Here is an 8,082-nt window from a genome sequence, read left to right on the forward strand (position 1 = left end):
GTTAACCATTCTGCTACTTTTATTTTTCCCATTTTTTTGTTACATTTTGTCTCTTTTCTTGCCTTCTTCTAATATTTTTTCTCCCTCAATCAAAGAAAAAAGCACTTTGACTCAATATGTAATCAAGGATGCTATGAAAGAAATAATGCTCAAAGTGTGACAGTAAAACAACCTTCACAGTTTAATGCATTTGCCCAGGGACGTTTTTATCCTGAGGAGAAGCAGTACATCAAAAAGGGGAATGGAGAGGAACCAAGGATTCCTGCACCTAGCCGTTCCACCCTGCTTACACGTCTTCATTCAGAGCCAAAGTAAAAACTACCCTCTGTGATAGTCATTAGTCCTGTTAAGAAGTATTCTGGGTTTTCTCATTCCAAGGACACGATAGGATTGCACTTGTCCCACCCTTTGAATTTGGATGTGGACATATTGTTACTGGCTTTGGTCACGAAATGTTAGCAGAAATAAAGTGTCACTTCCGGGCAGAAGCTTTAAAAGCAAGCACATGAAGTACAACACTGTCTCCACTCCACCTCGGTAGGCACACAAGCTGCTTAAATTCCGAGTCTGCCAGGCTGAATACTTGAGTGAATGTGGCAAATGCTGACTGCATTAGAAATGAATGCAACAAGAAGTAAACCGCGTTGTGGTAAGCTGCTGAGATTTGCTTGTAACTGCAGCATACCCTAACTTATCCTGACTGATACACCCTCTAAAACATTTTAGCTGAGATAATGCAGGTTTATAACTGTGGGTGTGCACACACATATACATGAACACAATTTGAGTTTCTTCTTAGCTACGGCTGTGTTATGTTTTATTAATATTGATGTTCTGCTTTGTACTTTTATCCACAATTTAATTCAACATCGAATTTAATTTTTAGCTTTAGAAATTATCATATTAATATATAGAATCATATGCTTTTGGTTATCATTAGTGTTTTCTTTTTAGTCCTCTTTTATAATTACACCGTACATTCTCAGATTCAATTCAAAATGATCTATTTTTGGAAAAACTTGAGCTAATCCATTAGGAGCAAATTTATGGGAAGGCTACTTAATATGGATATTCCTTATAAAGTGTTTTACATTTCCTCAAACACAAGAAACTTAGTAGAAATGCATTTTGTGAATGAAAAAGGGTAAATACTGGCTTCACTAAGCAATAAAACTGGAGTCCACCTTATCTCATATTTTTATAAATTATCTGTAAATTACAGGCTAAAATCCATTGGCCGGCACCTGCCATTAAAATCTGCTAAGTAGTTAATAAAGCTCCAAGTCAGTGCAAATAACTTGAATAGAATCATAAAATTATAAACCTTCTTCATTAATTCAACATATATTTATTTGACACCTCCTCTGTGCTAAGCCTTGGGGATACAGTGCAAATCAGACAAAGTTCTTGACCTCATCAGCGTGACTTCTTATAAAGGAGTCAGATAATAAACACATTTTTTGTATAAAATATACAATATAAAACTCAAAGCAAGTCTGTTTTTACTCTACTTTTCATGTACTTCGCTCCTTTGTGCTTCCACCTCTTCCTGAGTCTACAGCATTTCCTTCGCTCTGACAGCTAGTTTCTTCTACCCACACACTGTCTCTCCACCATGTCTTCTAGTTAGTCATAATTTTTGTTTTTCACAGCTTCACCTTCCTCCAGGCTCCTACTCTATTTCATGGCCTTTCTTAACACATCCTATCCATTTCATAGCCCAGTTCCAGCTACCTACATTTCTCCTTATTTCCCAGCTTAAATTCCCAAGAGAGAGGTTCAGATTGGTTTGGTAAGCTTTGACATAAGCCACTTAAAAAGCAAGTAGACCACTCGAATTTGGATGAAGTGCCCTGCCTAACCAGCTACGATCTGAGAAATAACATTTTTTTCTCTGCAAAAAATGAACTAGGGAGATTTCCTCAGAAAGCTCCAGGAGTGGAGATGTTTCTTTTGAAAAAGCAGTAAGCATGGTCGATGATTATTCTGTCAATTATAAGTGCTAAGGAGAAAAAAAACAACTCTATTTAGACTACAGGTTTTTCGCTACCTGTTAAACCCAAAATAAGAATGAAAAGTCATTACAAACTTCTTATATTACAATGGCAAACTAAACTAACATAAACTAAGTTACACTCAACTGACGTAAACTAAACTAAAAATAAGCCAACATAACAAATGCTGGTGAGGATGCGGAGAAAAGGGAACCCTGTGCACTGTTGGTGGGAATGCAAATTGGTGCAGCCACTATGGAGAACATTGTGGAGGTTCCTCAAAAAATTAAAAATAAAACTACCGTATGATCCAGTAATCCAACTTCTGGGTGTTTATCCAAAGGAAATGAAATTACTAAGGCAAAGAGATATCTGCGCCCCCAGGTTAATCGCAGCATTCCATAGAAACATGTAAACAAGATGTGGGAAGTGTCCGACAATGGATGAATGGATAAAGATAGATAGATAGATATAGATATCTCTCATATTTTCTTTATCCACTTATATATACACATTGGAATACTATTGTCATAAAAAAAAGAAAGAAATCCTGCCATTTGCAACAACATGGATGGACCTTGAGGGCATTATGCCAAGTGAAATAAGACAGAGAAAACAGATTCTGTATGATCTCACTTATACGAAGAATCTGAAAAAAACCCCTCATAGACACCAAGATGAGATTTGTGGTTGCCAGAGGTGGGGTGTGAGTGTGGGGGAACTGTGCGAACATCGTGAAAGAGCACAAATCTCCAGTTCTAAGATAAATAAGTTCTGGGGCTGTAAGGTACGGTATGGTGACTATAGTTAACAATACTGTTTTCTATATTAGAAAGTTGCTAAGAGAGTAAATCTTAAAAGTTATTGTCACAAGGAAAAAGACTTTGTAACTATGTGAGGTGATGGGTGTTAAGTAAGTTTATTGTGGTAATCAGCTTGCAATACACATATATATCAAATCATTATGTTGTATACCTTAAAATTATATGACATTAAATGTCAATTATATCTCAATAAAACTAGAAGAAAAAATAAAAGTAAATAAGTACATTAATTAATTAATTAAAAAGCTAACATCTTACACAATACAATGTGTTAGCAGGATAGATGAAAACAAATCCTCTTCAGAAAGAAAAAATAAAACAAAAACATTAGCTTGATATTGATAAACCTATGGAAAGTCCGTATTTGTAATAGATGGTCAGCTCTGATTCTTACATTTCAAGAAAAAGAAAATCAAACTCAAGATTCATCAAAACAAGAACAATTGAAATAATTAAGAAGAGGGGATCAGGAGTTGGCCCAGTGGTATAATGGTTAAGTTTGCACACTCTCATTCAGTGGCCTGGGGTTAGTGGGTTTGGATCCCAGCAGTACACCTACACACCACTCATCAAGCCATGCTGTGGTGGCGTCCCACATACAAAATAGAGGAAAATTGGCACAGATGTGAGTTCAATGACAATCTTACTCAAGCAAAAAGAGGAAGATTGGTAACGGATGTTAGCTCAGGGCCAGTCTTCCTCACCCAAGAAAAAAGAGGATGGGATGAGCTAAATAATTAAAACTGCTCAGACTGGAAAGTCAGAGACTGAATATACAAACAATGGCCAGACCATCTATGACAATAGAACTCTAGACTCAAAATCTGTAGCAACCAGCCCTTGGGAATCCAAACCACAACTTCTGCAGCAATTGGCCCAGGATGGTCAAGACTTGATAATAACTGACAGCTTCCCTACTTTTTCATTCTCACTTCCAAATTTGGACCAGCCAGAGAAAGCCAGACATGCACCCTCGCTTATCACACAGTGAGCCCCACGCCCCGTGAGCCACCCCAGCCCCCTGCCCACAGCCTCCATGCAGGCACAGCTTGAGCCTTCCATTTTACTCCACTAGAAAGCTTCCCCACTCCTCAGTCCGCCTTTGAGTCTGTGCAAAAGCCAAGTGATGGTGCCTGGTGCCCAGGGATGAATAAATTGCCTCTGTTGTTTCTGTTTAGTGACCTTTGTTTAGTCCCACAAAAAGAAAGTTTAGGAGTTAAGATGATAATCAGGAAGGAAATGCATAGGACAAGCAGAGACTTAATCAATACATTTTTGTCCTTTGAGGAGGACACAGTAAGTTATTCAGTGTCATCTAAACTTAAAAGTCAAGGTCAGGAAATGTCCCCTATGAAAAAGATCATAACAAAGTAAAACTATCAAATAGTCATAAAGGAGCCTATTTTGGAAAATTATTTCTAAAGTTGATATTGCTATATACAGTGTTACCTCTGTTTCTTCTAAGATCAGACTGTTAAAAAAATTTGACCAAGAGACCATTAAGTAATAAATCCACAGCAAGAGGCAGAAACCAAGATATTTGAGAGTCAAGTTTCCAAATCCTGCCTCTTCCATGAAACCATTCCAGTTCTTTTAAGCACACCCAGCACTCTGCCTACCATCACACATTGCCATCACAGACTATGATCGTCCTTGACCTTAAACTCCATGTTGTACATGATGCATAATCGAATAACTACTGTCCTGTGGTCTTGTGAGTGCTACCTGAGTCAGTGTCAGCTCCCTCAAGCCCTCAAGCAAAGGTTGATTTTCTGAGGGCGGGAGCATAGAATGTGCATTTCCTGGACTACTCATTGTAGTAACAACACAGCTGGGCTGACCGTTGCAGTTGACTTCAGGAGGAACCACTGTCACACTTCCTTGTGAAGTGCCCGCGATTCCCCTCATCATGGCCCTTTCCACAGTGTGTAGAAGTTGCTTGTTTTCTAATCTATGTCCACTATCCAACTAGAGAGACTTTAGGGCAATAACTGGGGGGTTTTTTGTCTTTAAATCACCTGTACTTAGCATAGTAGCTGGCTCATAATAGGGCTTTGATATGGGGTGTTTTGCAGGTTGTCAACTCCTACTAGAGAAAGAACTATATATGAATCATCAATGATCTGACCTAGGAGGCAGTTGGTACAAAGGGGCAGATAGTAAATTTTTGGCTTGCGGGATATAGGGCTCTGTGACAACTACTCACCTCTACCCTTGTCAGCCAAAACAGTCCAGACAACAGTAAACAAATGGGCATGGCTGTGTAAATACCACTTTGTTCACGAAAACAGGCAGAGAGCTGGATTTTGCTGAGACGCACAACATGCCTACCTTCAAAGACAGGCGGGAATTAGAAACATTCAACAAATCCGAGCCATAGGCTTGGCCTCCAGACCAATCACAAAAGTGATGCGATCTGTTGCCTGCATTCATAATGGAAGGAAATGTTAAATTTCAGTCAGAGGTTAGTGAAGACGAAAGCGGATGCTGGGTGAAGAGCCCTAACTGAGGACGAGTGGAATCTTCCCTCAGTCTTCAGTCTCTGTGATGACACCATTCATTGAGAGATTGCTTACCATGAGCCAAACATTTGATGGACATCATTTCCTTCAGTCCTCAAAGAACACTACAAAGGAAGCATTACCATTTCTATTTTATACCTAAAGAAACAGTGCTGTGAGTCAGTAAAATGTCTCATTTGAGAACACAAGGCTTGCTGGAGGAAGAGACAATTTCAGTTCCAGATCTGCCCGACTACAGAAGCTGTGTGTTCTCCGGACTCTGTAGAAGCAAGTTGAATGCATTTCATAACAATGACCTGCAGTGATCAAATTAACTTAGCCTCTCTTCAAAATATGCTGTTTGACATTCTTTAACTCTTGAAATCTTCAACAAAAGAGTAAAAGTAACTCTATGTGATGGAATGAAACAGCTTGGATTAACAACTGCTGTGAAATTATACTCATTATCTAACCAAAATGCAACAAATTGCACATTTTTCAAGAAAGAAGTCCTCATGTTAAAACAGTTCTAGCTATTTCAAAAGTAGAAAATATAGTTTTTCTATAATAAAATAGATTTTTTATTTAAACACATTTTAAAGGTGTTTAAAAGTTGTTTTCAAGTTCTCACTAACGAGATTAAATTTTTAAAGTGTTGATCTACAACATTCTTACAACTTGCTAGGTAGTCTACTTCTGGTAGATTTTCTTGCTTATTTTCAGTCTTCCTCCATACCGATTTCATTAAAATGAAACATGAGGATTTTTTAGGGAAAAAAAAATCACAGAAAACGGGACTGGAATGTACCTGGCTCAAAACATACATCAAGAGACTGTCAAGTTGATTTCTTCTCCACTGGATTTTGACCCAAACTCATCAGCTGTCTCCTCTCAAAGGACACAAACTTCATAGAGGCAACGCAGACACGCTGGATCCATCCTCAGGTGCCAAGGCAATTTTTGCTTTTAGATGCTAATAAAGAGGTCATTAATTTTTGTTTGATTTTTATGAGTTTTAAACACATATGAAATACACACAACGGTTTGAACACATTCTTTGTTAGACTGCAAAGGTTGCCAAGCCCTCACCCTCTGGCTTAGGAAGTCTTTGCTCTGACCCCCACTGCCCTGCCTGCAGGGAGCCCCTCTTGTATTAGGGCATTTCAAAATCCTCTTGCTCTTCAGAGGTCTCCTCGCCCTGTGAGCCTATCCCGGGGACTTTAGGAAATTCTGACCTATGGTGTTTTTCTTTCTTTTTACAAGAGTTTTAAAAAGTCAAAATCTTTTTTTAAAAAATAGCAACTTAACATTCAGGTTATTTTGAAGCCTCCACAATCAAAGACTGCACGAGCAAAGGTTCTTATTGCACTCTCACCCACGTGGTCCATATGGTGTATTTTGGATAGGCAAGATGTTAAATATAAGCTTTCAAAAATGCAGCGAGGCTACACGAAGTCAGGAATCGTGATATTTGCGTTTACTGTTTGACTGTGATTTTGCTGCACTGTACCAAATGAAGACAGACGACCCTGAGCATGAGAAGGAAACAAATTTATTGTCCATTTGTTTTTTTACCGTTTTGTAGACATATATTTTAAGTTTCAATTTGGCCATTTCATTTCTAGTCTCTTTTTTCTTCACTGAGCTTTTTACTCATCTCTTTTTTCTCTCCTTTCATAACCTCACATCATGGCTCAAATATATAAAGAGGAAGTAGGGAAATAATATTTCTGGATAATAACTCTCAGGTATGTTTGGAGATAAGATTAGAGTGGAGCAGATCAGACTTGCCATGGACTCATGATCCATGTGATGTAAGTTACCAGCAGGATGACTGCTGTGGTTTGCTTTGTAATTTAAGAATACTAATATGATTGTGTAGTGAAAAGAAAAGCTAAGGAGGAATAAATCTTTGCTATTTGATTTCAAGTATATCCGCAAAAAGCTTTCAACAATGACAAAAGAGCAACACTCAGGCACTCTTGTCAAGTAATGCCAAACATCTGGATGAAAACTGAAAAAGAAGAATCAAGCAAATTACCTATCATTGAATAGTCACGAAGTGTAGCACTCCGGTCTTTGGAAACATCAAACATAACATTTTGATGAAAGTATCCTTCTTCAAAGCTAAAATTCAATGAAAGCTGCCTCGTGTTTCTTACATAAAAATCATGGTGTCTTATGTCACAGAGTGACACAGTTAGAGAGACGCGGGAGAGCATTGGAGAGGGTGTTCTAGGGGCTGGCATATCCTTTAGCAGAGAAGACAGGAAGTGGAGACGCTCTTCAGGAAAGGTAGCTCTTAAGAAATGGAATAGAGTGCGCCACCAAAGAGACTGAGAACTAACATCTCCTGGGGGCTCACTCCACCAGGTGCGGGGCCATTTACTTCACATACACAACCTCATTTAATCCTCAAAACAACCCCAGGATGTAATTTGTACTGCTACTATTATACTACTAATGCTACTGATAATAGGAGCTGTGATTTATTGAGTGATTATTACATATCAAGAACTTTTCTAAGTACTACATATTTACATTTACTCATTTAGTTCTCACAACAACCTACTAAATTAGCCCCATTTAATAGATGGGGTAATTGAGACCCACGAGGTTCAGCTTACCTAATCAATGAACCTCGGGAAGCCACAGTCCATGTGAAGGGAGTGCTCCTAGAGAGTACTCCAATGTGCAACTTGTTCTTACGTCGCTGACAATCTAGGATAATCCAGTCTAAAGTGTTCTGCCTGGGTGTCCCTC

The sequence above is a fragment of the Equus przewalskii genome, chromosome 14 (assembly GCF_037783145.1).
Source record: "Equus przewalskii isolate Varuska chromosome 14, EquPr2, whole genome shotgun sequence".
Classification (NCBI taxonomy): domain Eukaryota; kingdom Metazoa; phylum Chordata; class Mammalia; order Perissodactyla; family Equidae; genus Equus; species Equus przewalskii.